The following is a 17,430-nucleotide window of genomic DNA, read 5'->3' as shown; positions in this document are numbered from 1 at the left end:
TGAGACGTTAATACGGAAATGTAGTGTTTTTAAAACTCACAGCGTAATTATGTACAAATGACAATGCTTGTTGTTTTGTTGCCAAGGGGAGGGAAAAAATGAGATAGACTTAAGTGTGAATGGTGTGAAGAGCATCTGAAGAAGAGAACCATGAATTTTACATTATCGGGCTCCTGTAGGGAGAAAGACAGTCCTGCGTGAAAAAGAAACTAAACAAAAGCTCTGTAAGATAAGATCCTTGCTCACTCTCTTCATGCTGTGTAGACTGTGAATTGTTAAGAAATATTTTAGATTTTGAAAATTCAGTTGAGTGATGCTTGCTTTTTGCCTAAGGCACTACCACTTCAACATCTCACCTTGACTTTGAGAATTTTGAGCTTTCCGGTTGATTTCAAAGCTTTGTTCCTTCATGGAAGGTAGGATCAGAATCCAGCTAACCTTTACAAAAGAGCTGGTTAGGAAATACAGTTCAGCCAGCCCAGTGCTTTGACCTGGAGGTTAGAGACCACCGAGTTCTCTCTGGATGTATTCTGGGGAGAAAAATTACTCTTGCCAGTGTCGGCTTGGCTACTCCGCTCTTATTTCATGTAGATTCTCTGAGGCTTATCTGTGCTTCTCTGGCTTTCTCTAGTGGAGTTGAGAAACGCCCCTTGGAGGAGCACAGTTAATTATAAAAGTTGTTACCTTTCCCATCCGCAGTCATGCCCTGGAGCTAAGAGAAGGGCTTGAATGCAGAAGAGGAGATGCCTCCTTGTACACTGAGAAACAAAGAATCCTTCCTGCCCGGAAGGAGCAAGTTTATCATAAATAACTTTGGAAAGAAGAGAAATAGTTCCTGTGCTTTTCAAGTGAGTGTTCAATTTAGGGAGCTTCTTTCATATATTATGCATTTTTATCATTGTAAATGCTCATCATTTTCTTAGCATATGAGGACTCTTCTGGTCTCAAGTGGCTCTTATGGTTTCTGGTTATAAGGCAGGAATGACAGTGTCCTAGGATTTTTAAATTTCATGTTGCATCTTGAGAGCGTGGTGGAATTGATTTCCTTACATCTGTATCACTAGAACTCCCCACTCTTTTTTTTTTTTTTTTTCCATTTAAAACTGTTTTCATCCATGACATCTTCATCTGATACCAAGTTGTGTGACTCTTTTAGACTGTTTCTGGAATGTTACCTTTTCTGCCACCATTTGTAAACACTAAGCATTTGGAACGAGCAGTAATTTATGAAGCAGTGCAATTTAAAACCTGAGCAGGATAGTTCTATTCTTTAAGCAGCCTGAGGATGATAATACTTTTCTAAAAAAATTGTTTTTCTCAACTCCTCCGCTTCCTTAATTCCCTGACTTCAACTTTCTGTTGCATCATTTCAACTGTCTTTTCAGTTCCTCCACATCAGCTGCTGAAGTAGGAAATCTTCAGCAAGAGGCTACTTAACTGTGTTCTACAGTGAATATCAGATTCCTAACTGTAGGATTTGTGATACTTAAAGACCATCATCTACTAAATTTTGAGAGCTGACAAAAAAGTCTCTCTCTCTATATGTGTGTATATATATATATATATATATATATACACACACACACACATATATATATATATATATATGACGTATTTTAAAGTGGCCTGGGTCTTTCTTCTGTGATTTTAGTAAAATCTGATCTTTAAAATTTATATTTTCATTGCATTTGAATAGTGCTTTTGGAAGTCACCCATTTTATTGGACATTTGCAATAAGGAGGTATAGCTGATTTGATTTATTGTGAAATATTGGGTCGGCCAAAATGTTCATTTGGTTAGTGAATACGCTGTTCAGTAAAGTTCTAGATGAAATGAAAAAATGTGGCTTTTATTTTTACTTAAAATCTAATGAACTTTTTGGCCGACCCAATATTTAGTATATTAACTGAATTTAAAAGTTTTAATTTACACATGTCTTGCTGATCAGCTTTTTAAGATACTTGAGAGAATTAAGAGCCCATTCTGATTGTGAATTTGACAAGAATTCTATTTTGGTGAATTCTGATTGTGAATTTGACAAGAAATCTACTTTGGTGGTAGAAATTGGTATTGCTAAGTTATCATGGCAAACATATACTTCTCATTCCTTCCTCTGCCATCAGTGAGGGGAAACCCAAAAGAATATTGCCATCATATTTACTAAGGCAAAACCAAAGTACTTTAATTTTGTAATTTTAGAGGTCTAGTTAGTAACAAAGGTGTCCTGTAAAAATTTATAAGTACACAAGTGAAATATGCACATACAATTTCCATGTTTTAAATGAAAAAACAGGGGTCTGTGTAAGTATATATCTACAGAATGTAACATTCATGTTTGAATTTAAATAGTAGAATGGAACTTGAAATTAACTTGCTGTTTGGTATGTTTATTTTGAAATAGTAAGCAATTTAAGAAATGGAAAATAGGTTTTAAAAGCGATTTTTTAATTAGAGCATCCAATAAAGCATTAATAGGACAAATGTAAATATATTTATACATGTAGTTTCTAATACTAAAAGTAAAAACTTGACTATCATCTTTGACTACTGGGCAGAGTGATATTCAAGAATTAAGTGTGGAAAATGTGTCCAACAGAAAATGTTAATTTAAAATAGTTTAACACTATGTTGCTAAATAATGGAAACATTTTAAAGAGTATGCTGAATGGAGTTAGGGTCATGTCACAAAGCACATCATTAAAATATCACTTTCAGAATATTAGTCTTTCTTTTACATGTTTCTAACTGGTTGTAGTTATGAAATTCTGCTGCACTCAAAGTGAGGAAGGAAATATAAGAATCACAGAGAAGAGCTCAAGTTTCAAAATATTCATTAGTTTTCTTCACTTCTTTCTTTTCTTTTTCTTTTTTTTTTTTCCTTAGGTCAGTGTTTGGCTTTTAGTTTTATATTCAGTGGCAGCTCATTTATGTGTATTTTCATTTGGTGAATACCTTTAGACTTCCCTTGTTACTAGTATGGAATTGATCTTGTTATAAAAAATTCTAAATCGTGTATGTGACCTGTGTTGATCATTGTGCTTTGAGTATGGCAGGGAGCACATTAACATAAGCTTCATCTTGTAAATTGCTTTATGAAAATCACTGTTTTGTGTGCACTAACAGTATTTCTATAAAATCTTGTTTTTTCTTTTTATGAGTAGAAAGAAATATTAGCCCCTTTAGATGCTTTGCTAGAAATAGTCCAAGTTTATATGTAAAGTTTAATTATTCCTCTTTTAAAACTTCTAGAATAGATCTTATAAAACATGAATAAGCTCCTGAAAATGTTTTGAAAACGCAGCATTTAAATTTGGCTCCAGGAAGAGGTTGATGTCTTTAATACTGTCTTGCTAAAAGTAAAAGTTAATTGGTTTTTTATATTCAAATAGATGTTCCTTTCTCATTTTAAACTAAACAGTGTAGTATAGTCAGAACTCAGTGTAGTCGGGTGCTCTTTTCTGATCAGCTTCTTGTATAATTTTTATTTTAACAAAGGTATTTATTTTTTTAATTATTTGGTAGCTTCTTATGCAGATGTAACTGTGTTCATTTTATTATTTCCTGTTGAGGAATTCTAGGTTTCATTCTTGTAATTAACGTTTTAGATTGGATTTTATAACACAGAAAGCTATGTCTTTTAACTGATAACCATATTAAAAGGAAGCAAACACCTGTTATTAAATTTCACAAAGACTTTGCCAATATCACATGCATTTTTTTCGTTTTTCAGTGAAACTCAGAAGTATAATTGTTTAGTTGGCAAATCTATACTTATGTAATAAACTTCTGCATGTCATGTCAGGACAGAACGTCACAGTCAGATAACTGGTAGGCTCTAATTCTTCCACCAGTTCAGATGCCCTAGTTATCAGTCCACTTTCCACATGCACCTAGGGGAAAAATAAATCTCTTTGTGATTGATTTCAGTGTAAATTTATTTGCGGATTTGTCCCGTTTAACATGTACATTTTGCACTGCTTGGTTTTGGCAGAGATGTCTGGCCATGGGCTGTGGAGTTGAGTTTCAGGTTCTTGGAGTTGAGATCCGAGTTGAGCCATTGGCTCAGAGAAAGGGCCTCCCAGGATCCCGTTCATTTGTCTGCTAGAGGGTATCATGATGCCAGCCATCCTCCCAGGAGTGCTGCGCAGCTTAGTTAATTAATGTTTGTCGGGCCATTTGAGATCGTCAGATGCAGGGTTCTAGATAAGGGCAAAGTAGTATGATTATTTGTTCGTTTTGTAAATGTGATACCAAGACAGTACAAAGCAGATGTTATTTCCCCCTTTCTTCAGCGGCGTTAAATTTATAGTTTAAAGATTGTTGATACCGGACAGTCTATTGAGATGCAAAAATGTTCTTTTGGGGACAGTCCACTGGCAGTCAAAGAGACGTTTAAACAAGCGACAGTGTTGAATGCCTTTACAACCATTGACAGAAGACCGCAGGAACTTTTTTTTAACTAAAGATGATCTCAGGTGAAAAGTCTGATATTTATTGTTTTGCTTCATGTTTAATGAAAATAAAAGCAGCTATCATCTAGGTACTGTTGTCTAAACATAGTGTTTACATACATAACCATTTTCCTGACCCCATTTGAATTTTTTTGTATTTGCATATATTGAATACCAAAGAGAAAACTCTATGCCAGGAAAAATAGGAAGCATACACCTCCCTAATCATTAGCTATGAAATAGTTTTTAGGCCTTGTTTGTAAAATTTCTCTTTAGGTAGCCGCTGATATTTATTTTGCCTAAGAATAAAATGTTAAAAACCATTTACTGTATCCAGAGATTAACAATCCTTGTATATCTCTGTGCTTCTGCCCTAGATAGATGCATTTCTGTTGTCACCTATTAGAAAAGGCATGGTTTAAGTTCAAATATATAATAAATTTATTTTAAAAATAACAATTATTCATCCTCTTAGTTATGTTTAATAGTGAACATGAGCATTTTAATTTTTATTAAATAAAATCTAAGTAGCTTTTTTTTTCCTTTATTGGTTATTCATCTTTTATATTGGTATACCATATTTGACAATAGATCACTAGTAAAATCAATTTGATACATATATGTTTGACTAATGGGATTTTCTATTATTCTGATTTCTTTCTTTTAAGTCAACTCCCCTGGCTAAAGTATTTTTTAAAAGCACATTTTTTTTTTCTTTTTTTGTAACCTAGGCTTTTTGTGAAGTCTGGCATAGTTCTGCTGGCCCAGGTTTCTAAGGCACGGGAAGCAGATGTATCTTTTAGTGAATTGGGCTGTAAGTTTGTAGTCCCTGTGAAATGGTATCCTTCAGCACGGTATCTGTTAATTATTTCCTGTATAACTATCTTTTGCTTGGCTTCCTTTTTTTCACGGACGGCATGAGCCAGAAGATAACAGGGCCCAAGAAGGACCCTATTGTTGAGTGTTCTTAGATGTTGGAAGTGAAGAGTATACAGAAGGTGGCCCAAGTTTCAGGAGCACAGATGCAGAATGATTCCAAAGTGTGTCAGCCATGAGCTGCGCAGCCTCGATGTGAATCTAGTATTTTTCTGGCCAAGTCCAGTCTGATGGGTGGATTTAACAGAAGTGTTCATTACCTAAAATCCAGGAAAAATTTTTACCTTGGATTTCTGTGTTTGGTATTTGCTCCCACCAAAAAAGTGAATATTGTTTCCATTGTCATATTCTTTTACTCTCCCTTCCCTTTGACTCTGTTAGTGAACTTTCATTAAGTGTTTATAGACAAGGACATTGATTACTAAGATGGTCTACCAATAAACTCAAGGACGCTTGGCAAGTAGGATACTGCTGCGTGTGGCTGTGCTGCTAGTTCAAGGAGATGCAGACAGTTTCAGTGAGGCTCCAAGAATCCTATTTCCTTCATTTTGGCGAAGTAACATTCTCATTTATAGATGTTTGTAATTAACTATAATTTAAAAGTAAAACAGAATCGGGGTTATGACGTCATTTTGGAAAAAACCCACAATACTTTATCTTACGGCATATTTTTTATGTTGTTATCAGTGATTGGGGTAAGGCAAAGGAATCTTACTTTCGTTTTGTTTTTGTAAGTACAGGACATTTGTGATGTGATCAATTGAGTGGTATCATCTCTCATGTTAGGATGATCAAATAGCTCTCGCACATAATTTTACATGTTAACTTGCCTTTTTAAAAAGAGTTTCTCAATTTCTAAGATTTAATTTGGGCATATTAATTATGAAAGCGATGAACCATTTCATGCCCTGGAAATTTACCTATCTGTAACATCATGATTAATCAGAAAAAACTAAGGATATACAGAGATATTTCTAAAAGACAGAATACACTGTATAATATTTAAATGAGAAAATCCGACTGATAATAAATGGTGTCCCATGTCCAAGTCACTGTCATCAAAGTGGGTCATTTTTAAGATACAAAATAAATTCACTCATAAATAATGCTTAGAGAATAATATCCTAGAAATACGTAATTAAGGAGAGCTGTTAAACTAAATTGACTTATTTAATGATGAATGCAGATAATCAAGGAAAAAGCAAATGATAATCTTTAAGAGCTATTTCTTATGTATATGAAATATGACAGATATCCAATACCCAGATAATGGTATGATATGCTTCCCTTACATTATGTGTGCAGCACAGTTTGTTTTCTAGAGGAATTTATTTCCAAGTACGACCTATGTTCTTATGCAGAGTTGAGTCATGTTTCTTAAGGGAAAGCAGTCAACTCAGATAGGCTTACCTTTTTTAGGGGAGAACTCTCTTTCCTTGTTTTCCTTTTGCCTTCATGGATGATGTTTTTACTACCCTTCACAATTTCTCAACCCAGTTTTTGCCTTCATTGGATGTGTGTTGGATGTGGTGGGGTAATAGTGTGGGCTTTGAGGGAATATAAGAGAGAACTCGATTTTTCTCTTTAAAATATGGAATTTAATGATCTTTAGTTTTATTTGTCGCTGAAATATTTACATTGATTCCATTAGAAAGTATTTTTCTTTCATAGGATTTTCAGAATGTCAGATAGAATAGTCTTTATTATTTCTTAATAACGTGTTAAAAAGACAGGGGAAAGAATACTTTCTCAATTAACATTGAGTTTGTGATTGCTATAGGCTAAAAATACAGAATCTCAAGCCATCATTTTTATTTATTTATTTATTTTTGGCTGTGTTGGGTCTCCGTTGCTGCGCATGGGTTTTCTCTAGTTGCAGCGAGCGGGGGCTACTCTTTGTCGCGGTGCGCCGGCTTCTCATTGCGGTGGCTTCTTCTGTTGCGGAGCACGGGCTCTAGGTGCACGGCTTCAGTAGTTGTGGCACACGGGCTCTAGAGTGCAAGCTCAGTACTTGTGGTGCACGGGCTTATTTGCACCGTGACATGTGGGATCTTCCTGGGCTAGGGCTTGAAACCGTGTCCCCTGCATTGGCAGGCGGATTCTTAACCACTGTGCCACGAGGGAAGCCCTCTCAGGCCATTCTTACCCCGTTAATGACACTTATGAAAACATGCCCTGATGTCATTTATATGCACAAGTTAAGTCAGATTTATATATGGGAATCTAAACATTTACAAATATTACATTTGAGAGAGCTATTTGCTTTACTTAAAAATAATCATTTGCTTTTAAAAAAACCCCGGAACCTCAGCATGGGACTCTTAAAATTTCTTCCCTGATACTTTGAAAAATGAAAATGTTTTTATTTACTTATAACTTTTTAGAAGCTTATCTGTTTTGCAAAGCATGCTACAGTTGAAGCAGTGTCGGTCATATTTTAGAAGATACACATGTTTGGCTAATCTAATTCTTCTTAATCTCAGGAATTTTCAACCTAAACTTTTCTTGATAATTCAGGAAAATCCATCACTTCGCCTGAATCATATAACTGATTCAAAGAAAAATGTAGACTGTCGCGATGGGCAGTCTATGGTCTACAAATGAACTATCCACTTAATATGCCTCTCAAAACTTTATGCTATGATAATGTATCTCATGTAGGATTTTTTTAAAAAAATCAAATCAAAATTTAGAGCTTACCTCAAATTCACATATGATTTAAATATTTTTCAAGACTCCAAAATATATCTGAATTATTCTTTAGTAGTGTGCCCAGCCCTTTGAGGTTATAGCTGGGTTTAGAGGTGGGTGTGTTCCACCTTTAATGGAGTGTCTCTGGTTGTGATTCAGGCTTGACAGGATTGTATTTTCCAGTAAAATTATATTTTAAGTTTTCTTTTTACTCTTCCCTTGTGATGTAGTGGAAAGAGTACTGGATTGGAGGAAAAGGCTTTGTGTTCTCGACTCACTTTGTGACTAACTGGCCGTGTGACCACCCTGGATGAGTCACTCAGTCCTTATGTCCTGTTTCCTTCTTTGGAAAATTATGGAGATAGAAGCATACAATTGCTCAGATCTCTTTAAAATTGCAAACTCTGGGGCCAAGCAAATTTTCTATAAAACCTTAAACATTTAGGTCTGTGAATTGATACCCGAGGCAACTTTAAGACAAATATCTTCTATTGTGGACTTAGTGATGCTAATGTCCAAAGAGATATCATATATTTGATGTCCAAGTTCCTAAGTTAGATTTCCCTCTAATGGCTAAGAACCCATAAATTATAAACAACTGTCACAATACAGTCTAAAATCTTCAACAGGGACTTATCTTATACAAGAAAGCTCATTCTTTGAAAATACCTTTGTTTCAGAGAATCATGCTATTAAGGGGCCACTTACGAATGCCGATAAAGGGAAGTCTACACAATGAGAAATAAAATAATTCTGGTGAGAATATGACATTTTTAAAGTCTGTTTCTTCAGTTTCTTGGCATTGAGCGATGTTGCCTGTTTTTTTCACAGTCAGATGTTCAAATCAGAATTTTGGATGCAGAAACTAATTTTAGTAGGTGGGGTGCAAATTTCTTATGAGTCCATGAATAGACTCTAATCCCAGCTGTTTCATTACAATTATAAAAATAAAATTGGCTGTGAATCATTCAAACTCTATTTAATGGATGTGAATAATTCAGTTTCGCCCCACTGAAATCTTAAAACTATAAGCCTATCTTAGATTCTTTGTGTTCCTTCAGAGTTAATATCTCATTATTCATACGTGAATTATGAGAAGTATTGGTGGTCATGATGGAAATGACCATATTTCCACTCAGTTCCTGTGGGTTTCAGGAGAGGAGGTGGCCTCTAGGGTGGCGTTGGTGATGAAAACAAGAAAGAAATTAGGAAGAGTCTATGAAAAGGGAAAAGGATATCGAATTAGTGTTTGTTGGCATTTTCTTACCCGTGGAAGAGTCTATGAAAAGAGAAAAGGATATCGAATTAGTATTTGTTGGCATTTTCTTTCCCATTAAAATATATATGTTCATTACATACATTTTAGAAAATATAAATAAGCAAAAAAGAAGAAAATGACTACTCAACACGTTAATCTGTCCCTTTCTGGAGACACACACACACGAAGACATGCACATACAAACATAGACTTATGTGTTTATTATTAAATAGCCTTCAATTTCACTTTATAATAAATTGTAAACATTTTCTCATATTAGTGTTTATTCTGCTATATCACATTTATTGACTTCATAATATTTCATTATGTATTGTACTAGTTGTACCAGAAAAGACGATTATTGATTCCTTGTTGTCAGACATTGAAGTTACTTCCAATTTTTGCTGTGGTAAATAGTGCTGCATTGAATATCCTTGTAGCTAAATGATTCTATCTTGCTTGCAATCTTAAATCGTTAGAACTGGCTTCCCTATAATCAGGTTCCTCCATGGGGTGACACAGTAGTGGAGTTTATTGTCAAGTATTGGTCACTTTACCAGGCTATGTGTATGTATACTCTTGGGAAATGGTAAAACATTTTATTTTTTAAATGTTTAAAATTGCCTCACAGTGGTAGCTAAGAAATAGAACCCCCAACATTTTCTTTAAACATTATTATGGGGGAAAACTTAGTATGAAGGTTTGAATAAGGTACATTTCTGAAGCACCAACATAGATTCAGTGAAGTATCTATTTCACTTTTATAATCGAAACATTCCTTAGTCACCTTGACATTCAAAGAGTATTTAAATAGTGTAATGTACTGAAATGAGTCTTACAAGGTAAATATATATATTATATGTATATATATATTTAATATTTATGTATATATGTATTTAATATATAAAGGGATTTCACTGTCTCCAAAAAGATTCTTAAAGTTAATATGTTTTGGTGATTGCATAAAGGTGGCGCCAGCAACTATTTAGTGAAGTACTTGGTACACACACAAACTCTGTTTTAAACTATTTGAATTTATTTTAATTTTCTCAAGTTCATTCACATAGTTTAAGGTAAGGTAAGAATGAAACTCAGGTGTTAAAGGGAAGTGTAGAAAACCATTCTAAATCCCATTTTCATTTTCTTTTTCAAGCATCTCACTGCTATATGCAAAGTCCTTTCAAAGACTAGAAACTATTTGTATTTATAGTTCATGAAATTTTAACAATATACCCATTTGTTTGGGGGATTTGAATGCATAATTGGTTGTATGTAAATTTAAATACATTAATACTCATCTGGGTTCAGGATTTATTTTCAAAGAACCAGCATGTGTTAAACCAAACTAACCTAGACTCAGACTTGAAAGAAATAGAAATTCAAAGCAAAAGATAACTTTGTAGAATCATTCCCTGATGTACTGGTCTCTAACTTTTCTTGCCCTATAAATAATAATTTAGCACCAACTTTGTTTCAGGAACCATGAAAGATCCTATAAAGAGTATGGATATAAGTAAATCAGGGTTCTTGCCCTCAAGTAATATAGAATCATGTATAAGTGATAAGCTAAGTATACAGACAACGATAATAAAAGTGAGACTTCCATAAAAGGGACAAGGAGAGGAGAGCAGTGGTCTTTGGGTGTTTAAAGAGGAACAGATCGCATTCAGTTGAGTGATTGAAAACAGTTGTCATACGTAGAGTTTTCTGAGATGATTTTTGAAAAAAAGACTAAGCTTTCAGCAAGTGAATATGACTGCATGGAAGGCAAGCTCTGTAGAGAGAACAGTGTGAGTTTAGCTGAGGGCATTTTTAAGATATAGATGATGGAAAAGCTTGATCAAAAGGTATGTGCAGTATAGTTTGCGTAGCTAAGACGTGACATATAAGTTAGGAGAATTTCCTTAAATGCTTATTTGAAATTTTTTATTTCAGAAGGAAATAGGGAACCATCACAGGGTTTAGATCAAAGATATCTTGATCAAACCTTTAACAAGGTTAATATCTATCCCATTTTACATAGGATGGCTTGGAAGAAGGTGGATAGGTGGGCAGAATTGGGATAAAGGAGATTAGTTAGTAGGTTAATCCCTTATCCTATGACTGATAACAAAGGCTACACTAGGATAGTGAAAATGAGAGATTATTTTTATAGATATGCTAGATGTAGAATATTCAAGAGTTAGCCAAGTTGACATGTGTGGGTGACCAAGAGGAGGGAGGTTATGATGAATGAGGCTTTAAGTTTGGATGACTAGACAAGGAGACCAATAATAGCTAACATTTGATAATCACCAACTATGGGCCAGGCTCTCCTTTCAATTTGTAATAACTCATTTAATCTTCCAGGTAACCCCATGCCATAGAGGATATCTTTAATTCCATTTTACAGAGGAAATAGAGCCTCAGAAATATTAAGTCACTTGCCCAAAGTCACCCAGCTAGTAAGTGACTGGGTCATGCTAGACCATGTCCATATAGGCTGACTTCAAAGTCCACACTTTTCTAAATTGCTTTTTGATGAATGGTAGTGCCATTAGCAGAACTCTAGCGTGAGCTTTTTTGTGAGTGTTAAATAAGGTAGTCTTAACACCTACAAAGTTTGCAGGGCATTCAGATGAAAATATCTAATGGATAGCAAGAAATGGCATTTCTCATAGGGAACAGAGGAGTTGGAATGACTTCTAAATGAACCGACATTTCTTTAATAGTTGAGTTTATATTGAAAACCTAGTTTGTACAGAATATTCTAGGAGTGTTATCAACATGGACAAGCTATGGTCACCGATTCTTTAAACCATTTGTAAACCAGTCTGGCAGATAATGTTCAGAAACATGATTATGGTATAAGGAAAGGGGTGCCAAGTGCCATGGAGTGGAACAAATAAGCTGTAGTATTTAATTTAATTTAATATTTTAGCATTTTTTATTGAAGTATAGTTGATTTACAATGTTGTGTTAGTTTCAGGTATACAGCAAGTGATTAATGTATATATATATTCTTTTTCAGATTCTTTTCCCTTATAGGTTTCTATAAAATATTGAATAAAGTTCCCTGTGCTATACAGTAGGTCCTTGTTGGTTATCTATTTTATATGTTACATATATATATATATATATATATATATATATATAGTAGTGTGCATATGTTAATCCCAAATTTAATTTTTTTAAGAGGAGGAAATTATCTATTCTTAATTGAGCCATCAAGAAAGGCCTCCTGGAAGAGGTTGCTTATTGGTTGGTTCAAAAAGGATTGGGGTTTGCATAGGTGGTGATAGATGGGGCAGGGGATTCTTGGGGTGTAAGAACGAAATAAACCAACAAAAAAGAACGTTGGTGTTTGGAGAACTTGAGGAACAATCAAAGTACAAAAGTCTAAAGATAATCCAAGTCAAAGGTGAGCTATGTAACTGCAGCTTAAAAAAATAGCATAGTAGATGAGTCTTGCTCTAGAGTGACAGTTACTGTTTTGACATTTATGAGATTAAATTTAAGATCCTCTGTGTATGGAAAAATCTTTTGTTAATTGATAGGATTCAGAAATTTGCAGAAACATGCATACCTCAAGATCTTATTATTTGCACCATAAACCCAAGGGAAAGAATAAGCTTTAGAACAGAGTTGAGTTATTTAAATCAAAGTCTGAAGGAAGAATTTAATAAAATCTTTAATTAGTGTAAATAAGCATCAGAAAGTTACTTTTAATATATATATATACACTTTATATATGCACATATATAAGTTACTCTTTTATTCAAATATAAATTAAAAATAATTCTACATACCACCATACCATACATAGTTTCAAAAGAAATATAAATGAAAAAAAAATCTTGAAAACCTGTTTAAAGTGTATGCCATACATACTATACTCATTTGATTGATTCATTATATATAAGAACTGTTGTATTTTGGTTTTATATATTGGTGTTCTGATTTATTCACTAATCATTTCTCTTAGCTTTGATTCCTTGGCTCATTTTCATGTCCTACTTAATGTCTTATTTAGTCATTGAGAAGAAAGAGAAATCCTTGCCTGTGATACGTCACCTGTTGTTTAATGGCTAAAAGTGTTACATATCTTAATACTGTATTACATTAAGTCATTTTAAAAGCATTGCTTTCCCTTTTGTTTAAAATTCCTACAGTCCCTGGGATATTGGTAGGGGGTTAATGGAAGTCTTGATTAAAATCTCCCAAGCTTCAAGGCTTTCAGTTCTTTAAACAATTTGGATCTGAGAGATAGGCTTATGTCTTTTTACTAGTCTATTTACTGATTTAATGTTAAGAAAAAATCATAAGTTTATTCTTTAGTTTTTTGGTAAGAAGTATAAATTAAAATGCATTTAAAAAAAAATCAACCACAGCCCATTGTGTGATGATCACAGAATGGCAGTTCTTTCAAAAACTCTCTGTAGACACACCATCATCATTTAAAAGTAAACGAGCTGTTGGGGCTTCCCTGGTGGCGCAGTGGTTGAGAGTCCGCCTGCCGGTGCAGGGGACACGGGTTCGTGCCCCGGTCCGCGAAGATCCCACATGCCGCAGAGCAGCTAGACCCATGAGCCATGGCCGCTGAGCCTGTGCGTCCGGAGCCTGTGCGTCCGGAGCCTGTGCTCCGCAACGGGAGAGGCCGCAACTGTGAGAGTCCTGCGTACCGCAAAAGGAAAAAAAAAAAAAGTAAACAGGCTGTCTTTGGTGTACTGATTTTCCGTTATTAAAGATAAGCCTTTTTAAGTTTTATATCTAGAGTGTTTCTAAGAGATTCTTTCTGCACTTGCAGGACCATGAACTCTAATCATGACTTAATCAATCTCACTTGCTTCATAATAGCTAACCAAACCATAGGTGGATAAAGGCTCTGAGATAGGTAAGTCATAATGCACTTGAAGTTTACACTTAGACCCACAAGCTTAGATTCATTAATTATCCATCTTTGTGACCAGCCCAAACCGCTCCTACCTTTCTATGACTAGACAGTGACTGCACAATATTCAGGTTCAGTCAGATGTCTTAACTGTTCTATATTTCTATATTTAGCGAATCAGATGAGTTTTAAACATGGCTTTGAGTTGGGATTCACGTGGAATAATTTATCCCTTCGTGAGTTTTTCTCCCTCAATAGATTGTGAGCTCCTGAGAGAGAAGGGCTGTGCCATTTTTATGTTTCTATTTCTTATCGGCCCCGCCATACTGCTCATCTCTTAGGAAGTCTAGAATCAGTGCATACTTAATTGAATGGAATTCTGTGAATATATATCCACCTTCTTAAAAATTGGAAAACTACCTTTTAATTTCTGTGTAAGCCTACAATACTGCTTGTATAATTTTTACCATTAATTAAGTTTATAATTGCAAACATTAATATTTGGATACTCTTTTTAGGACTAAAGGATTAGGTAAGTTATTACTTACCTGCAATTTTTTCCAGTAGCCTTTAAAGTGTAATACTATTTGGTAAGTTGTTTACTCTGGGTAAAAACACCATAAAATTATACCAGTTTTGGTTTCACATTAAAAAAAATTGAGCTTTACTGGACCATTTATAAATTTGAAAATTTTTCTGAGTTATCTGGTGAAACAGTGATTTCTCAGGGTTGACAGAGTTTTTTGATACAGGAATCTAGAGAAGCAATCTGCCAATGTGTTTCTAGGCTTAAAAAGAGTTCCAGTAAAAGCTGTTTATCTTTATTTTTAATTCACTTATCCAAAATTTATTTTCTTTGTGTAAATTCTTTTTAAAATAATAAGTGTAAATCCCATTTTGGTTGAAATAATCAATCTTCTGCACAGCTAACGGTTTATAGAACATGATGCTGAACACTGCTGAATCTAAAATGTGGGAAGAAAGTTTCACTATTCTCTACGGTTCCCTCTAAGGAAGGGAAATGTTTTAGAACATTGGGCACTGGGTTCAAAATAAGAGGGAATGGGCAGATGGGACCATTTATTCCAATAATTTTATGATCAAGTCAGGGAATCAAAGGCTTACAAGACTAGAAAATGTGATGTGAAGAAGAGAAAGATATTCATAGATAATATTTTTCCTTGAGCCTGCAGCATTCCATTTGCTAGAGACAAACCCAGAAAGGAGAGTTCAAAAGCTTTTGTGAACTCAGGAATACATGTGTTGTTTTTACTACAAACCCCAAAACCATCATCTTAATCTCCTTGCCTAGAAGAAATGAATAGAAGAATGGGTTTTGTCTGTGGCATTGAAATCTACAAAGTCAGGGAGCTTTGTTCTTTAAATGGAGTTCTTGTTTGTTTTCCTGACCCTTTAGGAAAGTAGTAGGGGGAGAGGAGGGAAAAGGGGTATAGCTGTAAAATGCAAAAGAAAACTGGTGAATTACCCTGTTCTTTTTGGCCCTGATGTTGTTGAATTGTACCTACACTATGGTATCCCTCTGGTACCAGATTCATTGCCTTTCAGGGTTGGAATCCATGCAGAGAGGAAGGATTCCTGAAGAAATAATCAAAATCATAGTTTTTTACTGTTGCCTTGTTCTGTACAGTAGGTTATTTTTGTGGGGGTGGTTTACAGAGATGTAGCTCCTTCAATCATCTAAATGCGATGTAGTAAAAGTCATTTTCAGGAAGTGAAACTCTACTTTGTTACTTTTTTTCACTCAAAGGCTAATGTCATTAGCTCTAAAACATTTGTTCATCTTTTTTATCAAGTATTTGAACTACGCCTATGGAAGACATATGGATTTAAATAGTACTTGGCTTACCATCTGCTGATAAGGGAAAGTGAGATTCTAAATCAGAGTGGCAGGAAAGTCTATTTCAGTAGAAGCTATTTTGATCTGAAATATTGTAGGCAATTTTACAGAGTATTTTAATTGGGATTATATTGACATGTGTTAGTAAAAGGAGTATATTTGCTGGTATGGTTCAACTTATATAATCATTAAATTTATATATCAGTTTAGAGATGTGGGGCAGTGCAAAATTTTGATCCCATTAATTGTAGATTTTTTTTTTTTCTAAAATAGTCATTTGTGGGAAAACCTACCTGATTCATTCATTTTAGAGCAATGGTACATTTTCTATCTCATGCCAGAAATCAAAACATAAAACATCAACTTTTCAGATAAATTAATTAGAAATTTAAACCCACAATTTATTCTTTTAATACAGTGCTCATTTGTTGAATATTTTTATTGTAAACTGCATTTTGAAAATCCTTTTTAACCTTGGAGAGATTAGAAGAAGAAAAAGAGAATATCTGTTTTTATGATGATAAAATGCTGAAAAGTCTATAATTGTGCCATATGTATGTTTCAGGTTAAAATTTCAAGAATGTGAAGTCATCTAGGCATTAAGAATTCTATGAAATATAGTATAATTTGAATCGTATTCAAGTATGTGCATATATATGTATTTGTGTATTTATATATTATACATGAGTATATAATTTTGATTAAGCCTTACACCGGGTTTATTTTTGTTAATAAGTAAAAGGTTTTCAAGTTAATCTGTCATTCTTTTATAAAACATGTGTCTGGCACATCACTTATGATTGTGGTGATGCAGGGGTCAATTACACATAGTTTGTGCCTCCTGGGAGGAAGTGCAGTAAAGGGTGCTTCACCATGTCCAGAATTATGCCAAGAACCTTCATAGGCATCATCTCACTTAATTCTTTGAACAACACTGTGATACTGAACATTTGCAACCCCATTTAAATGAAGGCACAAAGATATAGAGAAGTTGAGTAAGGTGCCCCCAAATAACATGCAGCTAGTTGAATTAAGTTTGAAGGTTATGCGGCAGAAGCCCGTTGTGTGTTGGGCTCTGTGCTCAGTGCTAAGTACAAGATGAATAAGACAAGTCTTTGCCCTTGAACAAAATCTACAAGATGACAAATATAACAGGGTGATTTACGCAAAGCAGAAAATACAGCAGCAGAGAAGGCGGTGCTGAGTGCAGGTAGCTATCTTGGCCTGGGAGGTCCTCAAAGACATACTGGAGAAGATGATGCCTAAGCTGAATTTTGGTTTGATGAATAAAGATGGAACAAGAGGCCCAGGAATCACAGCATGTGTCCGGTGCTGGAGTCATGAACTCGTATCCAAACAGTTTATCTAGAGCAGTTCTGTGCAGTCCAGTAGGAACTCACCATATGTGGTTATGGAGTACCTGAAA

At 34.6% G+C, this 17,430-nt stretch overlaps 1 protein-coding gene across 2 annotated transcripts in view; it reads left to right on the top strand.

The window, feature by feature from the left end:
- Positions 1–17,430, top strand: part of TRPS1 (transcriptional repressor GATA binding 1) — a 253,774-nt gene that overhangs the window by 79,224 nt on the left and 157,120 nt on the right. The gene's annotated exons all lie outside the window — the stretch shown is intronic.

This window comes from Lagenorhynchus albirostris, chromosome 17 (genome assembly GCF_949774975.1).
Source record: "Lagenorhynchus albirostris chromosome 17, mLagAlb1.1, whole genome shotgun sequence".
NCBI classification, from domain to species: Eukaryota; Metazoa; Chordata; class Mammalia; order Artiodactyla; family Delphinidae; genus Lagenorhynchus; species Lagenorhynchus albirostris.
This window is presented reverse-complemented; position numbering and strand designations above follow the sequence as displayed.